Here is an 11353-nt window from a genome sequence, read left to right on the forward strand (position 1 = left end):
CCCTCCCAAGGGCGCCCTCCCGCCCGCGCTTCACCAGACGCGGCGTGGCCCTTCTCCGGGGACGACTCTCGCTCAGTCCACAGCCTGTCCTGGCTATTTAGTCACCGGGCCGACCCACCCCCGATCCGGACTCCTTTCATTCTCTCGAATTCACTGTGCTAGCGACGCTCTGGGCTTGGAGAGCTGTCCCGGGCCGCGGTGCGCCCCAACTCCCCGAAGTCCCATCGCTGTCGCACCGCCGGTTAGGGAGCCCGCGTTGGCAGAAGGACGCCCCAAGATTGCTGCGGATGAGGGGCGCGCCCGGGCCCTGGACGGAGGGGAGCTCAGGTCCTGGGAGAGCCGCTGGGAGTTGGGAGGTTCCGCTCCAGGCCAGGACTTCAGGGCGCGTTTGCCTCCATCAGGCACAAGGCCTGGAATCTTCCTAAGACGGACTGCCTCAGGGCCAACTCTGGGCTCTGCAAACACATTGTCAGAATTTTAACTGCAGGACGGGAGTCACGCCATCAGAATAAAACGATTGTGGAGCTACATTGTTGATTCCTAAAACCCTGGATCTTCAACATGACGGTGGATTGAGGCTGTTCTCTGTGTAAATTTGCGCCACAGAAATGGATGGCTTGCTCGTTTGTTGATCTGTCCACAACAGAAACAAACAAAAAACCACCTTTAAGATGGGAACTTGGAAGGTAAAGAAGTTGATTTCTCTAAAGATCTGGTTTCCTCTCTCAAAGGGATTTTATTATCTACAAACTGGTTAAAGTGGAAGTTTGTATTTTGTTTCTATATTATTTATGTAATATTATTTATCTATGCTTGATTAGCATTTGCGTGGTACGAAATTTAAAACGTGTGAGTGGGTACACAGTCCCCACCCTTGTCTCCCAGCCTCTCAATTCCTCTCCCTGGAGGCAACCATTACTATATTATGTTCTGTGTAGTCTCCTAGAGAAAGGAGGAAATGTATTTGTCTAATGTCCTTATTTTTACCTTTTGTTATACAAAATGCTAGGTCTAACTTCAGGCACATGTGGATCAGGGGTTCAAGTGAGGTCCCAAGTATCTCAAATCTCCGCCTCCCTACTCCCACCTGCTTTCTCCCTTCTCTTCTCGCTCCCTCGTCCTCCTCTCTTCTCTGCTGTCCTCTACTCTAGGGACGTCATTGTTAAGCTGATTTACACATGATGACACCGGGTCCAGGTTTATCTTCCCTTCAGGGGTCAGGATCCAAGACTGAGGCGAGTTTTCTCTTTCCCAGAGTGCATATTAAATGGCCCAGAAAAACTCATTTGCCTTGCTTCAGTCGTGCTCTACCCCTTGAGCTGTCTAGGACTTGGGTCTTCTGATTGTTTGTGGGTGAACAAGGACCATGAGGTGAACTCAGCAGTGGGAATATATCTACACAAATGTCTGCAGGTAGTTCATGAATGCTTTCCTGCAGGTGCCTCCTGCTGGTCAACAGTAAGCCACAGGTAAACACTCGTATTCATTGCAGACATTGTGAAGACCTGTGCTTCTGCAGCTCGATTCCAGGCCATCAGGGTACAGGTTTGAATGTAGAATGTGAAAGGATCACTCCACGTGTGGCCCAGCAGTGTCTGCATCATGACAAGAATGAGGGCTGGGTTCAAAGGTTATTTGACATCATGCAGGAGTTTGTAAAACGGACCTAATATATAAATTCGCCTCTTTACAAGGTCCTAAAGTTTTGCCTAAGTTATAAACATTTTAAAAGAAAGACAAATACAGAATAGTTCAGAGATGTGGGCAAGGTCATAAATAATACAGAAAGAAAGTATAGATGGAAACCCAGACATATTATGAATGGGAAAGAACCCCAGTTCCCTATTTGTAGTCCTTTAGGCCAGAAACAAATACAACTTCAATTCTTCACCAGAGCTATTAGTGATGCTTTAAAAATCATTCCCCATGAAAGATTGGGCATTGGAAGATGACTTGGGTCACAGTGAGCCAGCAAGTAAAGGACCTAAAATGCTATTTCCTTGATTACTCCATCCTGAGCTGTCACCCAGCAAAATTTTACTGAATTCCAGCAATATCCATCCCTTCTTTTTAAAAAAATATATTTTATTGATTTTTTTACAGAGAGGAAGGGAGAGGAATAGAGAGTTAGAAACATTGATGAGAGAGAAACATCGATCAGCTGCCTCCTGCACACCCCTTATTGGGGATGTGCCCGCAACCAAGGTACATGCCCTTGACCGGAATCGAACCTGGGACCCTTCAGTCCGCAGGCTGACACTCCATCCACTGAGCCAAACCGGTCAGGGCCATCCCTTCTTTTGTCCCTTGTGATTCACAGGCAGAGCTCATTTTCTATTTGTTGCATGGTCTTGACCACTATAAGAGTTTTAATGGATTCTTCCTTTATCAAGAAGAGCTCATTGGCTTTTGTACACCAAAGAAATGTGTGGTGTATTCTTTTAAAATGTGAATCAGGCAGTCCATTTCTTATCCAGAAGATTGATGAGTTTATACTGGCAGGAAAAGGACATGTCTCAGGAGGACTCTGGGTAGAATTAAAAGAACATTAATCACAAGACCGGAGGGCTGGTGTGACCTTACTACTTCCTATGTGTATGACCTTGGGCAAGTTCCTTAACTTCATTGAATCCTAGATACCCTAAATGAAATATATGGTGCAGTCCTCTCTACTAACCTGCAAGATTGTTATTAATTAATACAATGTCTGTGGCATTGCTTTGCACAGAATAAGATTTAATGTTAGCTATCTAAAAATTATCATTTTAACCTGGAAAAAAAATGTGTTTACAAAGAAAGTTTCTATACCATTTTGTGGCATTCTCTGGCATAGAAGTGGTGAAACCACCTACTGCTTCCCTATCATCCAAAATCGATTTTCTTTTTATAAAATGTATCTCTACCTCTTCCATGGCACTTAGCACTTGTTATGTAATATTAGTTACTTGGCTCTATCTCCAGTATCCCCAACTAGATTGGAAGTGCCTTGATGTTGGCATCATCTCAGTAGACATTTTAAAAGGAAGACAAATAAATACAGAATAGTTCAGTGATTTGGGCAAGGTCACAGCTTTGATTCCTGTGGGTGCCTAGAACATTATCTTTATAAATTGTAGACAAACAATAATTATTTGTTGAATGAAAAAGTAAGTAGATGAAAGGAAAAATTTATAAATGGGACCTCATCAAAATTTTTAAAGATTATTCTATAAAAAAACCTATTAGGAGGGTGAAAAACCAAGCGATATACTGGGGGAAATATTATCAAATAACCTATCTGACAAAGGATTCGTATTTAGAAAAAAAGAACTCTCAACACTCAACAGTAAAAACCAAACAATCCTACCAGAAAATGGGCCAAAGGCATGAAGAGATATTTCACTGAAAAGCATATACAACTGGCAAATGAACACATGGAAAGACACTCAACATCATTAGCCATTAGGGAAATGTAAATTAGAAGTATAATGAGATGTCACTCTACACTTATCAAAATGGATAAGGTAAAAAATGGTGACAACACCAAATGCTGGTGAGGAGACGGAAACGATGTCACTTACTCATTACTGGCGGGAATGAAAATGGTGAAATCACTCTGGAAAATAATTTGGCTCTTTCTTCTAAAACTAAAAGCAGACCTGTTTATCCAACCCAGCAATAGCACCCTGGGCATTTATTCTAGAGAAATGAAAACTTATATTCACATAAAAGCTTGTACAAATAAAGCCACACACGGCCAGTCCACAGCAACCCCACCATGAGACAGCAGGAGGTAGAGGACCACAGGGCACATCCACTCTGCTTGCCGTATAAGGATACAGGGTGGACCTCATTGGACCAAGAACATTCTCATCCTTCTGGACGACTCAAGGTGAGTGGGAGGCTTAAAAATGGAAATGCTGGATTTTTCTGCACTTGGGCAGTGATTAATTTAAAAAGCAAAACAAAGCAACCAAAACCAAGATCTCTGCCCTCATGCAGACTTCATTCTAGTGTGACCATTATGTGTGTCTTGAGTTGGCGAAACAGACCATTCTGGCCCAAATAGAATTAGAAATGCAGAGAAAATAACTTATTGTTTCCGGTAAATACAGTATTTTTCTCCAAGATATCCTTTAGGAGAATTACTATTTTATCATACAGCTCTAGGTTCCCTGTTCAATATTGGTTTTTAAAAAGCTTTGCTGCTTTCTTTAGTGAAGTCGATTCTACCTTGGAAGGACAATGTAGAAGCAATAATAGAATCCTGTCATTCACCGATGAGGGTATCCAATAAAGGATCCTGATGCTCATGAGACACTGATAATAACAATATCATTTTACAGAAGTATATGTGATTACTGACTTACAGAGTGTTGATTTGTGACTCTTACCATTTTTTCCAAAAAAAAATTTTTTTTTTCTGAGAATCATGTCCCTACAGTAAAGCCCAGATTTGGTTAAAAACCTCTATAGCCAAATCAGATACGGTGCTTCTCTAAATCCGGAACCAGTTGAGATGTGTGGCAGCTGACTCAGCCTGCAGCTGTACTGAGGATTAATAAAATTAGCAGTAATACTCAGAAACTTAGCCAGAGGCCTGTGTGTGCGTGTGCATCTCCTTCATAACAATCCTCAAACCCCGAGGGAAGGTTTAATTGCATTGGTCTCATTCACTGAGGCTTAGCAAGAAGGTTGCTATTGAAATCAGGCATCATCAAAGACAAGGAGACACATGAACCTGCCCTTTTCCCTGGGCGCCTGATCCTCCCTGCCCTGCTCTGCGTTTTCTTTCTTCCATAGCACTCGTCACCCTTTAACACACGATTCACTTTCTTATTCTGCTTAGTGCTTATTGCTTATCTTCCCCCACTAGCATGACATCTGCGTGAGGGCAGAGATCTTTGTTTTGTTCACTGGTATCTCCAAGTGCCTTGGACAGAGCCTAGCACAAAGGAAGTGCTGGACAAATATCGAATGGAGGAAGATGCCAGAGAAAATGCTCATCCACCAACATCTACAATTCACAGATGTTCAGAAGCTTTCACACATGCTGAATATTCACATGGATATTTGTTCCATCAGGTGACCTGAATTTTCCTAAATTTTAACGTTCCTTTGAGAGCTGAAGATTCTCTATGCTGGTTGCAATGATATTGACAGTTCACTGAGGATATTTCTCCTCCCAGCAATCCGTGACCACCACTACCTTTAAGACAGAGCCAAGAGGCTCATGGCTCCAGAAGACAGAAAAGTGGACCCCACTGGAAGATAGAAATCTAAAGCTGGGGAAGAAAGGGAATATAATGTGGAGGAAGCTTCTGCTCTGTAGGAAGAAAAAAAGACGCACTGTGTCTCCCAGGAGAGCAAGAGAATCATTTGGAATAAATGCGAGTAGCTGATAAAAGACTATGTTAGTGCTCCCAAAGATCCAGGACTGAATCATTCTTGGTCCCTTGGGGAGAATGGTAAGAAGATGGAAACAATATGCCATTTGTGGTAGACCCTGAATACAGAGGGAGCTAGAGAGTTGAAACCCTGAGAGGCCCCGAAGTTAGTTCACTAAAAGCCACACCCAAAACATTTCCAATAAAATTGGATGAGACTGTAATTCAATCATGCACACAGAGAAAAGATGAAATGATAGAAGATTATGGCCACACAGTCCACTCCCTCAAGGACACATCACTTATCCCCCTATCATCTGGTAACTGGAAGACCTGTGCATAGGGGTCTCACCTCTGATATTCTGCCCTGCTACATGCAGAGATGGCAAAATATTGCAAGGGACTCATGTACTCAATCCTATCATCAACAGGTTAAGGCTGCCTTCCCACATCTTAAACAGCCTCAGCCTCCTGATCTTAAACCAGATTTCATCTACTGGACAAGACAGCTACTCTTGAACGTCATTGGAAAGGAGCTTATCAGGTACTGTTAACAACAAACACGGTAGTGAAAACTCCAGGGAGTTAATCCTTGGGTTCATGTTTCACAACTAAAGAAGTAATTCAGAATTCCACACAGTTGTCAGGCTGTTCCAATATGAGACCTCAAATATAGGCTTCTCAGAGATCAGCTAGTAGCAGCTACTCTTCGCAAGTAGATAGCTGCACCAAGATCTTTGGAAAACACAGATAATTTAGGATAGTGGACAGCCGCTACCCAAGCACAGGACCAAGATCCCGACTAATTCCTGCTTTGTTATTCATCTACTTGCTTATCACCATTCCTGCCCCCAGAACTCTGGTTATTGTCCACCCATAATGGCCCTTTTTCTCTTTTCCTTCCTTTTTATTCTAATTGTTAGATCAGAACATACTCATTCTAACACTATCCTTAGATTATCCCTAACATCCATCAGATCATCATGATAAAAACTTGTGGACAATTCCAGTCTTATCAAACAAGATCATAGGGAATTGCAGCTGATGGCATTTGTATCTACATAGACAAATGACCTTAAATAAACAAACATATGAATTTGGTACTAGTGCCCTTCTCTCCCAGAAAAAGAACCAATTACAACTGGTTCTACCTTTGAATTCAACAACCTTCGTGGAGCGATAGGCCAATTACTTGCCACCTGGAAGAGACTAATAACCATCCAAATACGTAACTAGGCTAATGTAAAGTAAGGCCTTTCTTCTGACCTCTCACTGTCAATAATTCCTTCTCTTCTGAGTCTCCATGTGCCCCCTACTGGATATTATTTCTTTTGCATCTAGGATGACTAGTCTCGTTTGCCTCAGACTAATACCTCCTGCATTTTACTGTGTGTGTGTTGGGGGGGGGGGGGGGGGGGAGAAAGCAGGTAGGGAGGTATGTCCTGTGCATTGTGGGATATTTAGCAGCACCCTGGCCTCTACCCTTGTGACAAAATTACTCTCCAGAAATTGCCAACTATCCCCTGGGCACCAAATTATGCCTGAGAACATCTGCCTGAAGGACAATCACTATTATGACTTCTAATTGCATAGATTAATTTAGCCTGTTTTGTTCTTTATATAAATGAACTTATATACTGTACTCACAATCCGGTTTTATTCTCCAAACATTATATTTATGAGATTCACTCATATTTTGTGTGTAATTGTAGCCTGTTCATTATTGTTGCTGTATCATACTCTACTGCATAAATATACCACAATTTATTTATCCATTTAACTATTGAAGGGTATCTTGGAAACTGCCAGTTTTTTACTAATACATATAGTCTAACTCTCTTTTTTTTTTTTTTTTTTTTTTTTTTTTTTTCTGTCATACCTTATATCCCAAATTACATCTTACTTCTTTAAAAACAATTTTTAAGTTAAGGCATCTAAATTTTGGAAATTTTGTTAATCTGGAACAAATCTCACATTAGGCATTATAAGTAAAATATTTTATGATAGCTTCATAAGAACCCACAATGGAGCCACTGATTTTGAGGATGAAGTTGGGAGAGGGGAGAGAAGTTCAAGTTCAGTGCAACCAATATTTATTGGATACCTGTGACTGCGAGGCACTGTGGGCAGCTCTGGAAATGTGAATATGAATAAGACAAGTTCTGTCTTTGAGAAGTTTGCTGGTTCATTTCTCCTATTGCTGACTGATTTATTTTTCTCCTGGGGTTGGTATGATCTAATGGTACCTCCTGCTTGGAAGGTTGCCACTGAGGAGAAGATATGGGCAGTCCAGGAGGAGGGGGCGTGGATGGGTGGTGGAGCTGTACCTTCTTTAGGTGTTTGTCCAGAACGATAAAAGTAGAGGTCCTAGAACTACAGCCCCCCTCACCAGGGTTAGGAAACAGGGAAGGGTTTAGAGCAGAACCTTAGCTGAGAACAGGCAGGGTGCAAGCTGCAGGGGGAGAATGTGCCCTGTTCCCCAGAGACCTTAGTGGCAGGGGTGACTGGATGGGGCATGGGACACAGAGCCCAGGACATTCAGCTACCAGAGAGGACAGCAATGCTTAGTGATGCTCCATGAATCACTTCATAACTAAGTCTGAAAAGTTCATTCACATTCATACCACACATCCTGCTAGAGACAAAGGGAATGTGAGCGTAGGGAAAGAATGACTCCGCAGGGCTTCTGTTTTTTAAAAAGATAGACTAATTTAGTCTTTAACAGGCATCAACCAAGTTGAGCAGCTGCCCTTTTACAAGAGTTTCATCAGCAGTATTTTATAAAGCATCTTTGTCTCTTATCTTTGCTACTCAAATGTGTCATTAACTATCGACAACTGGAGTACAATGAAAACAAAGGCCAATGTAACTGATATCACCCTTCCTACTTATTCATCATTATCAAGCTTCTCAGACTTTCACTCTCCTCAGTTTATGTGTTCATTATTACTACATAGTCTTTAACTCAGTACTAGTTAATTAAATTAACCAATTGTGTTGTGAGTTTATTTTGGATTAATTTTCTATTATGGTCACATTATAGTTATCAAATGATAGATACAAAAAAATTTCAATCCAATTAGGAAGATTTCCAAATTTTATTTTAATTACTAGAGGCCCAGTGCACAGATTCGTGCACATGGAAAGGAAATTAATTAGAAGTTGGCCAGTGGGGCGGGACTGGGTGAGACGGGCTGGACACATCTTGGAGCCAACCTCCCGTGGCCCCTCCCTGGCTGGCAGCACTTAGGGCAGCGCCAGGGCTCAAAGGGCATCTGCAGAGTGAGGGGGGTCCCTCTGGCAGGTGGGGGTCCCTCGGCCTGGCCTGCAGGGATTGGGCCAAAACCGGCAGTCCAACATCCCCCGAAGGGTCCTGGAGTGCAAGAAGGCACTCTGCAAAGTTGCTGTCACTCAGCAGCTCCTGTGTTGAGCATCTGCCCCCTGGTGGTCAGTGCGTGTCATACCTACCAGCGGGTTGGTCAGTCGGCCGGTCACTTAGCCTTTTATATACATAGATTACCACGTATATGTTTTTCGCTAATTGACTAATTGGTGGTAAGGGATTAGGGGAGCAGATTGGGAGAATAGCAGGATCCTGCCTGCACTTGAACAGGTCCATTAAGACACGAGTGTGGTGAAGGCCTGAGATGGGGCAGAAGCTGGGTGGAACCATTGCAATAAACCCAGACATTATTTCCAATAAAATTTTAAGTCAAATTTTTAAAATGATATTTCAACTACTTTACACACCTTGCCGAGTTCAATTAAAAAAAGCAACAAGCAAACCAACCAAACCAAACCTCACACAAGCTTTTTTTTATCAGTGTAAATTGTGTATTTATTAACTTATTTATTGATTGTTGACAGTATTATAGATATCCCCCATCTAGTTCCCTCCCTTTCCCCCACTCCATCCAGACCCCACCCCATTCCAGGCCTTCACCGTTATTTACAATAGCTAAGATCTGAAAACAGCCACAAGCTTTTTTTAGTTTATTTTTTATTGTTGACATTATTATAGATGTCCCCTGTTGCCCTCCCTTTCCCCCCTCCACCCAGCTTCTGCCCCACCTCAGGCCTTCACCACACTCTGGTCTTAATGGACCTGATAAAGTGCAGGCTGGATCCTGCCATCCCCCCGATCCACTCCCCCACTCCCTTACCGCCAATTAGAGAACAAGGAGACATTGAGTCACTAACAGAGCCTTAACGTTTAAAAGTCAGCCTTTGATGTTTGTTTCTTGTTTAGTGGGAAAATCCCGGAAAGAATGCATTTTTCACCGAATTTATCCATCACATGATAAAGTAACCCAGAACAAATGCATAAGACTTTCCATTCAACTGCTTGTGACTTCCCTTTCATCTGTCTCAAAAAACTTTCACTGCAAAGGATTTGTAACGGGTTGTCACATGATAAATGAAGTATTTTTCTCTTTAAAATGTTTGCTTACTCATTTGTGAGTCCCAATATTATAAATTATCATTTAAATAACTATGTTTATTATTTAATGGAAACTGTGCATCTTTTTGTAAAGCAAAATGTGTATATATGTTCTTTAAAACATTACCTACACATCTATAGGAATATCTGTATGTGTGCTCACACATAGCAATCCATATCTACCTATGTATTATGTAGATTTGCATATATCTAGATAGATATACCTATATTCGCGTAGAGCATTATAACATATATATGTATGCACATACATACATAACTCACATATATACATATGTATATACATATGGTACAAAGCAATGGTTAAGACCAGGGACTCTGCAACCAGTCTTCTTGATTTAAATTTCAGATCCATAAAATAACTAAGCCAAATTACTTAATCCTTGAGTGCCTCAGATTCCTTATCCTAAAAGAATAATATTTGTATCTGTCTTGTAGGATTTTTATAAGGGCTTTGTGAATGAATGTATGCACAGCTCTGCACAGAGCTTAGAATGACATCCCATGCATGATAAACATGCATGATAAACACTATGTAAACATCTGCCTGTAATTAATGTGTGTGTGTGTGTGTGTGTGTGTGTGTGTAAACAGTGTAGGTGTAAGTAATTACCTTCTCCTGTGTCTGTTCCACACATTTGGAATTTTTTGTATACTGGGTTTTTCTTCGTGGGGGGATATATGTATATACTTAAGGATGGTTGTAAAATTAACTTTGTTCCTACTAACTCTTTTTCTCCTAACTCTACTTCGCCAGGCTAAACAAATCTAACTTTTGACTTTTGCCTCATATGTTTCATATTTCAGACTCCTAAATCTTTTCTTTCGTTTTTTCCTGGATCTTCCTAAGGGTCCACACCTCTAGCGCTGTCAGACCCCAGCGTGTACACCTGTTCTACCCGGGACGTGCTCCTGCAGCTGTGACGCTCTCGCAGGGCTGTGAGTTTTCCGGGGGCTGGCACTAGCTCCAGTCCCCAGGTCTCAGCCCCGATGCCTGGGATCCGGCTCTCTCCAGAACGGGCACTCCTGCAGTGTTGCTCAAGGATTACAGACCTGCGGTTGGCCTCCTGGTTGCACATTCAAATCACCAAGGGAGCTTTTAAGAAATACCACCTCTTAGACTCACCTAAAGCAATTAAATCAGCATCTCTGGAGGGTGTGGCTGTATGTTGTTATTTCTTAAAAGCTCAGGTGTGGCCCTAACCAGTTTTGCTCAGTGGATAGAGCATCGGCCTGTGGACTGAAAGGTCCCAGGTTGGATTCCGGTCAAGGGCATGTACCTTGGTTGTGGGCACATCCCCAGTAGGAGGTGTGCAGGAGGCAGCTGGTCGATGTTTCTCTCTCATTGATGTTTCTAACTCTCTATCCCCCTCCCTTTCTCTCTGTAAAAAATCATTAAAATATATTAAAAAAAAAAAAAGCTCAGGTGTGACTCTTCAATGCAGTCAGGGTGAACAATCAGTGCCATTATAGAAGGGACCTCACCATCCAACGTTGAAGACTATCTCTGATCCAAAGCCCCAGTGCA

At 42.1% G+C, this 11353-nt stretch overlaps 1 long non-coding RNA gene across 1 annotated transcript; it reads left to right on the plus strand.

The window, feature by feature from the left end:
* Nucleotides 1–616: 616 nt before the first annotated feature.
* Nucleotides 617–11067, plus strand: LOC106725078. Its single transcript, XR_001360954.1, has 3 exons — nt 617–686; nt 5798–5910; nt 10676–11067. It is a non-coding gene; the product is annotated as an uncharacterized LOC106725078 (long non-coding RNA).
* Nucleotides 11068–11353: the final 286 nt, after the last annotated feature.

The sequence above is a fragment of the Myotis brandtii genome, unplaced genomic scaffold (genome assembly GCF_000412655.1).
Source record: "Myotis brandtii unplaced genomic scaffold, ASM41265v1 scaffold134, whole genome shotgun sequence".
In the NCBI taxonomy this organism is placed as follows: Eukaryota; Metazoa; Chordata; class Mammalia; order Chiroptera; family Vespertilionidae; genus Myotis; species Myotis brandtii.